The sequence below is a fragment of the Palaemon carinicauda genome, chromosome 8 (genome assembly GCF_036898095.1).
Source record: "Palaemon carinicauda isolate YSFRI2023 chromosome 8, ASM3689809v2, whole genome shotgun sequence".
Classification (NCBI taxonomy): Eukaryota; Metazoa; Arthropoda; class Malacostraca; order Decapoda; family Palaemonidae; genus Palaemon; species Palaemon carinicauda.
In genome coordinates, this window is record NC_090732.1 from 110,472,202 (window position 1) to 110,487,201 (window position 15,000).

A 15,000-nucleotide genomic window follows, 5' to 3' on the forward strand; every position below is an offset into this window, starting at 1 on the left:
ATATATATATATATATATATATATATATATATATATATATATATATATATATATATATTACGGCTGGCAAAATACATAACCTCCCGAGTTCTAAACTCACCTGTTTGTTTTTACATAAATCTGTCATACTTAAATAATACCCAAGCTTTGAGAAATTACGCAACTCCCATATGGCAATATATAAAAACCCTGAATATCCGAGGGTGTCTTAAGTACACTCAAAACGAAACTAAATTTTCAATTACTTGAACTATTCAAAACAACCTCTTACTTCGATTCTTAGTCAGGGATTACAAGAGAGCTCTGTAAGAAATACTGGTGATCGAAATAATACACACTTTATAAAAATAAATATATTCCATAGGAAATATACTACATAAATCACTCGAAATATTAAATCTAAATAAAACCTTAGACTAAGACAAGAAATATTACACTCCGAAAATTATAAAAGCCCTTTTTTCACTGGAAATTAAATTTTACACAAATATTCATTCTTGATAATTATTGGAAATAGTTAACACTTTAATACTTTAATGATTAAATACTAAACAAAATTTACATAAAAGTAAATGACACACTTACAGGTTTTGGATCACACAAGGTAATCGAACAGTTAAGCCAAAATAAATACACTTCACTGTTTTCACTTAAATCTCACAGGGTCAGTTGCAAAAATTTATATTAAACCCATACTTACAGTAACGCATTATGCATAAAATATCTGTCAATGGAGTTGTCAATGTTTGAACACACTACACATGATATATGTTGGATAAAAGCTTATTCACTTTCGAGAGGGTACACACTTGAGGCACTTGCAAGAGAGAGACAAACTTTGGCTCTTGCTAAAGAACAGGCTGGTTCTCTTCTGCTGTTATGCATTTGTGGGGGCGTATATATATTGACTTAATTATTCTAGTTCCTTCTAGGTCAGGGGGTCTATAAGCTTATGGACAGTGCATACAGCTCCAAAGTTGCCAGCAAATCTAGTAGTAGACAAATTCCAGTGCACCTAGCTACACAACTCTCTCTCAGCTAACTCCACCCACCTACTTCTCAAAACAATGAAAAAAAAATATAAAACTAACTCTGGGATTTTGGAGATCATTCCAACCACGTGGAAAATATAATAGTTGTATAATCTCTCGCAAAACATGATGTAGTATATTCTAAAAGCATAAAAAAGATTAGATAAGCCCTCACTCTTTCCTTGTAAGATTCGTAAAATTCTTAAATTCTTAAAAATAACGTAAATTTACATATATTGACTTCAATTGAAAATACAATGAAAACAGTGATGAAAGTCATATGCAAGTTTCATACAATTACTTAAATCTACAAAAAAAGAACTTATCTTACAAGCTGGTTATATACCTCTTAAATACACAAATGAAATACATGAATAAAATATTTACTCCACACTAGACCAGCTTCATAAGAATATATATATATATATATATATATATATATATATATATATATATATATATATATATATATATATATATATATATATATATATATATATATATATATATATATATATATATATATATATATATATATATAAGTGGGTATTAGTTTAGGTATTTTGCGAGGTTTGTTTAGCTGCTTACTTCCTACTTCATTATTTTAGTCCTTTCCAGTTTCCTGTTTCCCTTTGTAAGAGCCAAAGTTTGCCTCTCTCTCGCAAGTACCTCGAGTGTGTTCCCTCTTCCTAGTGAACAAGTTTTTTACCCAACATATATCGTGTGCAGTGTATTCAAACGTTGATAAAGCAATTTAATAATATTTCAAGTGTAATGTTTTGATATAAAATGGATTTTGAGCGAAGCGAAAAATCTATTTTTGGGTGAAGTAGCCATGTCGTCCTGATGGAAGTTCCTAATTGGTCACTTTTTAGGGTATATTTGACTACAGTGATATTCCCAGAGAATTTTACCTCAAGGTATCCAGAATTCTAACTCCTGGAACAAATATCCTCAAATAATCTCACAGGGATATCGCATATTATCAGAGGACGTATTCTTGACACGTCACATAGCTATCTTCGCCCCGAACAGTATTAACGCTTCGAGGGGGAAATAGTGACAAGAATCCGAAACGAGAATGAAAAGAGAGCCGCTCGTAAGGCATCTCTCCTATTCCGTTTCCAGTGTGTATCTGATGAAGGCGGTAGCGCCCTCTTTATTCCTTATAGCGATATACGAGGTGGTACAGATACTGTATTATAAGGAAGGGTCAATAAGCCCTTTTACAATGAAAGGAAGGGCGGGTCCATCAGGACGACATAGCTACCTCACCCAAAAATAGATTAATCCGTTTTTTGGGCTCAAGCCATGTCGTCCTGATGGAAGTTTACCAGAGCATTACTGTATCTGTGGATTCCCAATCAGTGCCGTACTCTAAAGAAAGTATTTTCCTGGTCCGTCTAGACCTAGAGACCTATGATATTACCGTCATACATCATTTCATCTAAGCATGAACTATGTTAGTGCTTCCTGCCCCCTACAGGGAAGAGTCATACTAGACTCCGGAAAAGTCTCGAGGAGTACATAATAACTTATGGATGACAAAATGACAAGCTTGTATAGTGGTCTCGACCTATACATTATAAAGTAAAGTTTGTATAAGAGTACCCAAAGTCAGAATGAATTTGTGACACCTTCCCCAATGTGACCACTTTTAATAACTATCGGATAAAGGTCATATCCGCATAGGAACAAATTTGCATCTCTGCCACTCTCCCGTTATAGTACCACCTCAACCCTTCCTAAGGAAGGGTTAAGGAGAGTGGACTTTGCTTGAATCAGGGAACAATCTTAAAAGACATACCATGATAAAAATATCCATATTTTAATCTTAATGCTCAGTACATATCTAATAAAAAGGAGTGTGGGCGAATAAAACGCAGGGTTCACTATGAACTAGTTTATTAAAATTTAATAAACGTGCATATAAGATCTACCTTTAGAAAATTTATAAAAAGTGGATGATATCTATTAAAGCATAAAGAAAACAGTCAACAGAAAATATTGTTTCATCTACCATGAAATAGACTTGCCACTTCAAATGAATTAGTAATAATGCTACAGTCTGTATACTGTTTATTTACACTAGCGTAAGAAATGCTTGGCACAAGTGTCCGTATTATGCTATAGTTCACCAACGTCAATGGAACAGTTCGTAAGGACACTTTCGAGGCGAACACGAACTCTCTACAGGTTCTCCTAGCTTTAATAAAGCTATAGAGATCCTTCGTAACTGTGGCCAGATGAGTTTTGGCCACTACCATGAACATGTCCTGGATCTTGGGGTCACTTGCCATTGTTTCTAATGTCGTTTGCAATGACATCTATGCCGCAAGTCTTTCCTTCGTCTTTTGCTCCCTGCGCAAGAGAAGCTCCGACAGCTTGGGGAGTTCCTCACCGAACTGACGTTCAGCAATATCAGCTTCCAGCTTCCCGACTGAGAAGGTAAGGTGTACGTCCTTCCAGTCTTCTTGGTTCAAGGGCAAGATCAGAGATAGTGGCTTGCACTCCTCCAAGGAGGGGCATGGTTTCCCTGCCTCCACCGCCTTTAAGGCTGCCTTATATCCCTTTTCCATGAAGGGAAAGGCTCTGGTAGGAGAGGCCACAAAAGAGGGAAGCTTCTTACTCAAGGCTGGCACCTTTGAGTTCGTGAAGCCCCTCTCTTTCATTGAGCTTGATAGTAACGCCTGAGCTTTACTATGGTCCAAAACTATGACCTCCTTCGGCTCCGTCTCCTCCTTTGAGGCTGGCTCCTTCCTAAGGCGGACATAACAGTCCGGGTAGGAATCCTTATTGGGCCAAAATTCCACCTCTTCCAGGGGAATTGCTCCCAACTTTTCAGATATGACGATCTTCCCGATTGTTATTGGCATATGGTCGGCATACCTCCAAGGATTGGTATCCGATCACAAAGGAAGATCCTTCACGTTGAGGTGCTCCTTGGGCCCACGTGATGCTGCAAGTCTACATATCTCCAGTTTCATTGCAGCCTCCTTCTCATCATTCTTCTTCTGAATTTTTTGGATCATCTAAACAATAGAAGAAAGAGTCCTTCCCAGGTCAACTGGGATAGCAGACAATGTAGAGGGAACAGGTTCTGGGTCCGGAACCGATGTAACCGATACCTCATCGATTTCTTCCGCTTCTACTTGAGGAGTCTGGCACAGCTCCTCCTCTTGACCTTCTCCTAGAAGGTCCTTCTCTGTAGAATCCGACACCTCCGACATCCTATCATCCAATTGGATGTCTTGAAGGGCGGCCGAAACTTCAGAATCCACCAGATTCTGGGTAGTTGGTATCTCCACCTGAGGCTGGGGGATGATTGCATCAGCCGATGCTTTAGGGAAAAGGTAGGCCCTCACTTTCTCATTTGGAAGGTAAGGGCCTGAGGTGTTTTTCTGAAAACCCCTCACCCAGGAACGCAACTTTTCCCTAGCAGCATCCCTTGACTCTGTCGACTTGGTGTCGTCAAAAGCCTCGGTAATCAGGTTAGAACATACTGTACAAACCTGAGGGTCCCAGTACCGGAGATCACCTCTGGAGGCTGCGCATGCTGCGTGCCTCCTACAATATTGATGTCCACAGAAGTACTTACTGCGGACATTACAGAACACACTCCCGCACTTCGGATGGTCCTCCTGTAAAGAAAAGAAAAATCCATGAGTATCAAGTGAAGGCTTTTCACTTATATTGAAACATTTAGCTTATATAGAAAAGCTATAAAAGAAAGAAGGGAAGACACATACTTGTATTTCTTGTCCAGTCAATTCCCGTAACCTCCCAAAATATTAAAACTAAGGTTAATTCTATACTAGAATACATTATGTAATTTCCTAAACGGAAATTTAATGTGCAGTTTTAATATACAGGATTGAAAGAATACAGAAAGAACTCACTTTCTATATATAGTACGGTCTCAACAAAAGGCTGTACAAGATAACATTAAGTATGATGAAGAACTTTAGTGTTATCACAAACTCTGTACAGCAGATTGTACTAATGCAGTGTGTACTACACTACGAATATAGCAACTACTGTACATTGCATGCTATTGTGCCGGCGTACGTGCCGGCCGGCAACTACCCCTTTATAGATCAAAGATATACTATCTTTAACTAATAGGCGGCAGCCCACTGATTCGCGACTGTGTGCCGGCCGGCAATCATTGCCAGCCGACGGCTGGAAACACTAAAACCCGGCTGCCGGCCGCTAATCGTAGCGACCAGCTGATTCGGGCTGTGATTCCACTGCCGGCCGGCAAAGTTAATAAAACCATGCCCGCCGACAGTAGCCAAGAACCAGAGAACCTCTACCTGCCAGGCTGTCGGCTGTCAAGCCGGCAGCTGGGATAGGGGTGCAACACAATAGTCAGAGAAACAGTATGGATGTAAGGTTATAAGGCGGCATGCCATACGACCTTCCATCCAGAAAGAGTGAACTTATGGAAGGGGAGAATGTAGCATTCAGGCTTCCAAAGAATCCACAGCCTGCTGGGCTCTACCGGCAGACATGGTAGAGAGACCAAGGGAGGTCTGGGGTTCACTCTGTAAAGAACAAAGGGTCTCTGCCGGCCGGCACGTAATGCCAGACGGCAGAGAGGTGAGCCGGTCCTCCATCCTAACCTATGCTGGGTACGGAAGAAGGACTATTGCCAGGAAAATAAAAGAAAGAGAGGTGAGGAAGGGATAAGGGTCCTAAAGACTTCGTTCTAGCAAGAGACGCACTCAGCAGTTAGGGAGCTCATCCTAAACAAGAGTTGTTTATTAGGGAGGAAGACTGGCAATGCTTGCTATCCTCCTCCCACTCAGAACAAAGTTAGGTGAAGTTATTTCGTCGGGCAACCGAGAGACTCATTCTCCAGCCCGAGAAAAAACGACACAGGACAGTCTGCTAGGCCACTAGAGGAAGGAATCATCAGAATCCTTCCGACATGGACTAGGGAAGCAAAGCTTTCTGTGTCCGCCCCTAACCTAGCAAAGGAGACTCATTCTCCATGCTAAGAAGAAGCAGACCACAGACTAAAAACTCTGAAGTTCTGCCTAAACCCAAAAACCAGTCACTCTGGTTATCAGGACAGGGCAGAAATATCCTAGAATAGTAATACCTGGATTAATATACAGGTAGAACTACTAGGATTAACCCAAGGGCTTTCAGAGGGAGAGAGGGATTGAACTTGGCCTCCGGAGGAGAAAAGAACAGTCGGGGATGTGCGAAAGTATACTACTGTACCTAGAATACTAGCTAGGTAAGGTGAGAATCGATTACCTAAATCACCGAAACTCTCTCGTATACAATCTTGGAAAAAACATTCAACAATATCTTACATGTATAAAATATTTGCCTATAGCTTTCATAAAATAACACTCGGAAAAACTTATACCATGCATGAAAGTACTAATGCCAGACGTCTAGGCTACGAAGCCTCGCGAAAGACAGGATCGGTACCTCGACCCATGTCGAAATCACTGAGCTAACACTGACTGAACAATATAAGCATTTCTAGAGTAGCTAAATAGCAAAATTATTAAAGTGTAACAAACCGGGAACGTCGCTCTAGCTAACTAACTGACCCCTAAGAGAGAGCGACAGCAGCATCCAGGATGCCTCCGGTAGGCAACAGCTGTTATTTACGTTAAAATCACTTTTGATTTAATTCAAAACGACAAGACCTTACATTTATACATAGTAAAGATAATACTCAACTTTCCAGAGGCAGAAGAGGCCGGAGAAGTCATCAAAAGGTTGACTCAAATCCAAAATAACGAGAGAACACAGGGAAAACACCGAGTAGTTGAGCTACACTAAAAAGGAATAAAGATGGTGCTACCGCCTTCATCAGATACACACTGGAACCGAATTAGGAGAGATGCCTTATGAGCGGCTCTCTTTTCATTCTCGTTTCGGATTCTTGTCACTATTTCTCCCTCGAAGCGTTAATACTGTTCGGGGCGAAGATAGCTATGTGACGTGTCAAGAATACGTCCTCTGATATGCAATATCCCTGTGAGATTATGTAGGGATATTCGCTCCAGGAGTTAGAATTCTGGATACCTTAAGGTAAAATTCTCTGGAAATATCACTGTAGTCAAATATACCCTAGAAAGCTACCTTATAGGAACTTCCATCAGGACGACATGGCCTGAGCCCAAAAATATGTGTGTAATATAAATTTTTGCAACTGGCCTGTGAGTTTAGGTTTAAACAGTGAAGTATATTTATTCTGGTATCTCTTCGATTACCTCCTTAGTCAAAACACGTAAGTGTATTAATTACTTTTATGTAAATTTCCTTCAGTATTTAATCTTTTGACTGTTAAGGTGTTAAGTATTTTCATTAACTACCAAGAATGAATATTTCTATAAAATTTAATTTCCAGTAAAACAAGTGATTGTATAATCTTCATGAGTATTTTTTCTTGAATTAGTATGAGGTTTTATTCAGATATAATATTTCGAGTGATTCATTTTGGTAATAGTTTTTTTGGTATTAATGCTGTAAATTCTTTATAGTATATATTTAGTTTTGTAAAATTTTTATTATTTTGATCACCAGTACAGTGTTTCTTACAGAGCTCTCTCGTAATCCATGACTAAGAATCGAAGTAAGAGGTTGTTTTGAATAGTTCAAGTAATTAATAACCCAGTTTTGTTTTGAGTATACTTAAGAGACCTTTGGATATTCAGTGTTTTTATGTATTACCGTCTGGGAGATACATAATTTCTCAGAGCTCGTGTTTTTTTTTTCAAGTTTAACAGATTTATGTGAAAATAAACAGGTGAGTTTGAAACTAGGGAGGTAATGTAATTGCCAGCCTTGATATATGATATATTTTTGGAGCCCCGACTAAGGACCATAATGTATATATATATATATATATATATATATATATATATATATATATATATATATATATATATATACATATATATATATATATATATATATATATATATATATATATATATATATATATATATACATATATATATATATATATATATATATATATATATATATATATATATATATATATATATATATATATATATATATATATATATATATGCCATGAAAATAATGATGTCTTTTAAAAAACGAAATTGTCTTTATTCTAATTGTCTTACTGGAACTTAGGTGTTTTGTTTTTCACATGGGTCAGTATTTCAAAAGTATCATATATATCTGTTTTGATAGATTATAGTGGGCTACCATTTACTTAACCTATAACCTTTGTACTATCAGTCTTAATCTTTATCTACCACTTCGTTTATTAATGCTTTTAGTAAGGTTCACTTCTTGAGATAAACTTAGGATTTCGTTAGACCTCTTCTCGCCTTATTTTTGAACGAAATGAATTTTGCGCTTCTGATTATATAATTCTTATTAACTCTATAAACCTATGAAGTAAATAAAGATGGAAGCATACGACACCGAGACTTTGGAGAAATTTCACATATCGTAATTTATGGCTAGATAGACATCTTTTATAAGATAAAAGATATTATGGAAATGTATATTATTGTTATCTGACATCAAGCATAGGCCCTAGTATGTTATAAAGTCAATAGCATAGGCCCAGACTCGAGAGTATTATTATTATTATTATTATTATTATTATTATTATTATTATTATTATTATTATTCGATATAGGTTGTTATTCCAGAATTTGCCCATAAAAGATTTCTCATACATACTTATGTTTACAAAGGGAATATATAAGTTTTAACATTAAGTGGAAACTTGAGAACAACGCTTGTCCGATGCAAAACTAAAAATAGTATCAGCAGTTTTGATGCATACTGTACAAGCATATATATATATATATATATATATATATATATATATATATATATATATATATATATATATATATATATATATATATATATATATATATATATATGATTATTAGAATATCACCTCATTATAAAACATAACCACTTAATTTCCATATATTCATATTTGACGGAGCGAACTTAGAAAAAAATTACGCTAGCTATTCAATTACTCCGTAAGTATAAAGAGTATTGAACCTTTGGAGGAACTCATGATGAACAGATGATTGAGACATCAGCAAAAAAAAAAAATGAAAAGGGCATCTTTCAAAGAGGAAAAGCTGAACGTTTTATTGAAAATTTAAATATAATCCGCAAGACATATTTATGCAAGAGTTAATTAACATGGCTACACGCTTGAGATGAATAAATAAACAAAGAAATGTAAATGGATGAGACTTGGCTAGAGTAAATATCATAACTTTGCTTGTATAGGTGGAAATTTCTTAGAAATGAGAGCGGTGATATCTAAATCAAGTGAGTATTTATGATTAGTCAATGCGATAATATATAAGAAAATACTAGATTTTACAGGATATAATTAAAGGGAGCTGTGAAGATTGTTCACAGACATCTTTTTTAAATATTTTTCCCAAATTCGGTGCAAATCGAAAATAAACAAGAAATTGTTATGGTTAATTGTTGAATATAAACTTGATAATATTAATATGACTGTGTACTATATGCATTTGAAAAAAAAAAATCATTGTTTCCAACGCGGCCCTTTTTGAAATATCACTGACAAATAAAAAAGGGATACCATTCTAGAATGAATGATATTTACCAGAATATTTCTATGAAAAAAGGTAACAGAAATACAGTCACGTCAACCGTTATATTTTCAGTTCCAACGATAAAAAAATAAAAAAAAAAAAAATAAAAAAATATTATAAATATTTTGAAGGCTGTAATGATATATCTGATTTTACCAGAACATGCTTTTTCTATGCTGCACAATATTCAATTTTGTTTTAAATTTTTAGTAAATAATTGGAGAGGTCGGTTATAAAGAAAAGCATCTTGAGAAGATAAAGTCAGTGGTACATGTGTGAGACTCCTGTCTGTGTATTTGTCTGACTATTTTTCTATCTCAGCCTTTGTAATTGTATTGCTTCCGAGTGAAAAAAAAGAATATCAAATTTGATGATATTTATTTTTTTCGTGCCCTTGGCACTTATGGATCCTTACCGAGATTTACAAAGACGAAAGGGTAGCAAAGCGGCTTCCGATACTTTGCGATACACGTTGTTACCTGAAATCCTTAGTAGCGAATGGAATTTTACTTGCAAATATATTAGACGTATTTTCATAAGTAAAAGGAGGTAAAGAGTACAGCGCTTTCACATATGTGTCTGTACGTATACACACACTCACATACGCACGCATACACACACACACACACACACACACATATATATATATATATATATATATATATATATATATATATATATATATATATATATATATATATATATATATATATATATATATATATATATAAATATATATATATATATATATATATATATATATATATATATATATATATATATATATATATATGAAGTCACTGGCAGCAGGATGACGGATTGGGGTTAAGGCGATGACCGAGATGTCTTTTCGGCTTCTACTCCTAATGCCTGGCGGATGATCTTGCTGAAATTAGTATGGAACGGAACTTGCCTTAGTTGGATAGGCATTGCGCCTCACATGGAACTGGCTATCCATTAATAAATCTAGCCAATGAATCCTCTTTGGATTTAGTTATTCCATTGAAAGCGAAAATGACAGAAAGGCCCCCAGCCCCGGGTGTAGCGGGGTGCTAAGAGTAGTTTAAATCAAAGCAGTGCAACATGAGAATTATAGTTTGCTATGCACGAGCAAATGATTCCCATGAAGAAAGGAAAGAAGAATACTATGAAGACTTGCGGAGTGTAATAGATGAGATTCCAGAAAGAGATATGAAAATTGTTATTGGTGACTTCAATGCTAAAATTGGAAGGAATAATCAAAGTATATGTTATGTGATGGGTGTTGAATCTCTTGGCTAAGTTGCAAATAAAATCGGAAAAACTTTTTATTTGATGTATATTATTCCAGCTCACGGACATGCACAAATATACGTGGGTTTCATTATATGGCAATTACGAAAATAGAGTTGCAGATATTCGTAGTAATCGCCAGTTTCTCATTGTTACACTGAAATTAAAACTGAAACTGAAAGACCCAACAGAAATGTAAATAGAATTTCTAGGTTTGATACAACTAAGCTTCTAGAAGAGGAGCACAGAGAAAGATTTCCAATTTTAGAGACTGTAAGAGACAAAGAGCAGAGAATTAATGAAGAATGGTGTGCTATTAACATCAAATATCAGTCAGTTGGTAGTGCAGTCACAAGAAGAAAACCATGGATATCAAATAATAGGTGGAATGCTATAAAAAGAAGATAAAAACAGCTATTGATTGTTGAAAGTTTTCGAAGAAGTAATGAAAATTACGAGCTAGAGCATGCTAAGTATTCCAGTATTGACAGTAAGGTCAAAAGAAAAGCCAGGAATGACTGGAGAGGATATTTAGATAGGAAAGCAGATGAGGCTGACAAAGCTCTGAATTCAGGGAGTGGCTATGGTTTAGGAATTGCTCATGGCATTATTAATGATAACCCTGCAAGGGCAAACAAGGAGCATATACCCATCAAAAAGAGAGACGGATCTGTTACAACAACAAGAGATGAAGAAAGACAACGATGGATGAGGTCATGAATAGGAGATATGAATGGAATAATTTGATTGACATACCTGCACCTGGGGATACGATGGAATAACTAAGAGAATAATGGCAGAGAATTAAGTGACTCCCAGACTATTACAAGATTATTTTGTAGAATATGCCGTGAAGAAGCAAAATCGGATGAATGGGATCTAGGAGTGTTGGTGAAAATTACCAAAAAAGGAGTTCTGACTGATTGCAATGATTACAGAGGCATCACACTTACGCCAATTGTCATGAAAAGCTGCGGGCTGAACAAGCAGAATTTCGGAAAGTTAAAGTTGTACTGAAAAAATTTTAATTTTAAGACGTATGGTACAGCAATGTGTAAAATATAAAAATACACTTTTGATGATATTTTTCGACCATGAAAAAAACTTTGATAGTGTGCACCGGCCAATTTTGTGAAGAGTCTTACGTTATTATGGAATTCCTCTAAAACATGTAAATTTGATTAAGTCTGTTCATGAGCATAGCAAGTGCAAAATTTATGATACTGGAGTCCTATCAAATAAATTTCCAGTGAACACTGCAGTACTCCAAGGGAACATGTTGTCACCAATGCTGTTTATTTTCCTCATGGGTTTTGTGATGCATAGAATAATCGGGGATGGTGGAGAAGGACTGGACTGGATTGGTAACAGGAAATTAGCTGACCTAGAGTAGGCTGACACCACACGACTTAGAAACCTTCCTTACCAAAATGCATGAAACATCACACGAAGTTGGGCTCAACATAAATAGAAGAAAGACCAATATGATGAGAACGGAATATGCAATGGAAAAATGAAATAACATTGGAAGGAGAAAAGATTAACAAGGTGGAATCATTTGAATATTAAGGAACTATGATCTTTAATACGGTATCTTTAGAATTTGAGTTTAATAAAAGATTGAAAAAAGCAAATCACACAATGGTTAAGTCAAGTAAAATTTAGAAATCAAATCGCCTGAAATTACATATAAAAATCAGGCTGCATATCAGTTTAGTGAGATAGGTGTTACTGCATGGACATGAGTTGTGGTATGACAATGAAACAATATCCAACAGATTTTGTAGATTTGAGAACAAAGCCCTCAGAAGATTTTTGCGAATTCAATGGCAGAACACGATTAGAAAAGAAACTATAAGAGGGATTACTCGATTGCTATATGTGGATAAGGTCATGGTGAGGGCAAGATGGAGATGGATTGGGCATGCTTCCTGTACTCTCCAAGAGAGATTAGTACTTCAAACTTTTAACTGGGCTCCACAAGGTACTAGATGAATTAGAAGACCCAGGCCTACATAGCTGAGAACAATGAAGCGTGAAATAGAAGATGATGAATAAAGAAGTATCGACATATTATTATTATTATTATTATTATTATTATTATTATTATTATTATTATTATTATTATTATTATTATTCGAGATACGTTGTTATTGTAGAATATGCACATAAAAGGTTTCTCATACATACAAATTTTTACAAAGGGAATATATAAGTTTTAACTCGATAACAACGCTTATCCGATGCAAAACTAAAAATATTATGACCAGCTTTGATGCATACTGTGCAATCACATATATGTATAAATATTAGAATATCTTCTCATTATAAAACATAACCACTAAATTTTCATATATTCATATTCGACGAGCGAACTTGGAAAAGAATTACGCAAGCTATTCAATTACTCCGTAAGTATAAAGAGTATTAAACCTTTGGCGGAACTCATGATGAACTGATGATTGAGACATCAGCAAAAAAAAAAAAAGAAAAATGAAAAAGGCATCTTTTAAAGAGAAACAGCGGAAAGTTTTATTGAAAATTGGAATATAATCCGCAAAAAATATTTATGCAATAGTTAATTAATATGGCTACAAGCTTGAGCTGAATAAATAAACAAAGAAATGTAAATGGATGAAACTTGGCTAGAGTAAATATCATAACTTTGCTTGTATAGGTGGAAATTTCTTAGAAATGAGAGCGGTGATATCTAAATCATGTGAGTATATATGATTAGCCAATGCGATAATATATAAGAGGATACTAGATTTTACAGGATATAATTAAAGGGAGCTGTGGAAATTATACACAGATGTTTTTTTTAAATATTTCTCCTAAATTCGGTGTAAATCGAAAATAAACAAGGAAATTGTTATGGTTAATTGTTGAATATAAAGTTGAAAGTATTAATATGACTGTGTACTATATACATTTAAAAAAAAAATCATTGTTTCCTAGCACGGCCCTTTTTGAAATATCAGTGTCAAATAAAAAAAGGATACCATTCGGGAATGAATGATATTCACCAGAATATTTCTATGAAAAAAGGTAACTGAAATACAGTCACGTCAACCGTTATATTTTCAGTTCCAACTATAAAAAAAAGAGATATTATGATTCTTTTGAAGGCCGTAATGATATATCTGATTTAACCAGAACATCCTTTTTTCTATTTACTAAAATATTTAGTAAATAATTGGAGAGGTCAGTGATAAAGAAAAGCATCTTGTAGTAGATAAAGTCAGTGGTACAGTGACGGGCCGAGAGAAGGTTGTTACTCAAAGGCGGGATGAAAGCAACTGAGTAACTATTACAGAACATCCGTTATTATATACATAACCTCTAGGCAAAAAGGGCACAAAAAGATATAACAGACAATTTCATGTTCAACCAACACTGCACCGGTTAACAGTTAATGGTGAGAAAAACAGACATGTTACTTCAGGTTCTTATCAGTGCAAGGGGAAAGCGAAGATACAAGCATAATATATACACAAAAAGAAATGTCGTTACTATGTACGATCGTGTGACACACTGTTGGTACATGGCCTTCCCCCCTAAAATTGACATACTGTACATGTTAAATAAGGTAGCAGCAAAATTGCAGCCGTTGGTCGGCAGTGAGTGGCTGTAGAAGTTGTTGGTTGGGGCGCGAGTGAGTGGTGGATGATGGGTGGCTTTGTTGCCGCTCCGACTCGTCACGGGGTAGGCGTGTGTGTCCTACGACATTCATAGGCGTGTGTGTCCTACAGCATTCATAGGCGTGTGCGTCCTACGGCATTCATAGGCGTGTGTGTCCTACGGCATTCATAGGCGTGTGCGTCCTACGGCATTCATAGGCTTGTGTGTCCTACGGCATTCACGTCAGCTTCGGTTGACGTTGAATAGGTGTCCTCTTCGTCAGGAGTGGAGGCGTTGATGGAGGTCTTGAAGGTCGTGAAGTGGCTGTTCATAAGTGCGTCGGCTTTGGTCATCAAGTTCTTTATGGGTAAACTATCGACATTGGGTATGGCAGCGCGTACAGGTTCGCGTAAACGGCTTACCCAAAGGGCACGAAGTAGGCTCACCTCACGAAGAGAGCCGTC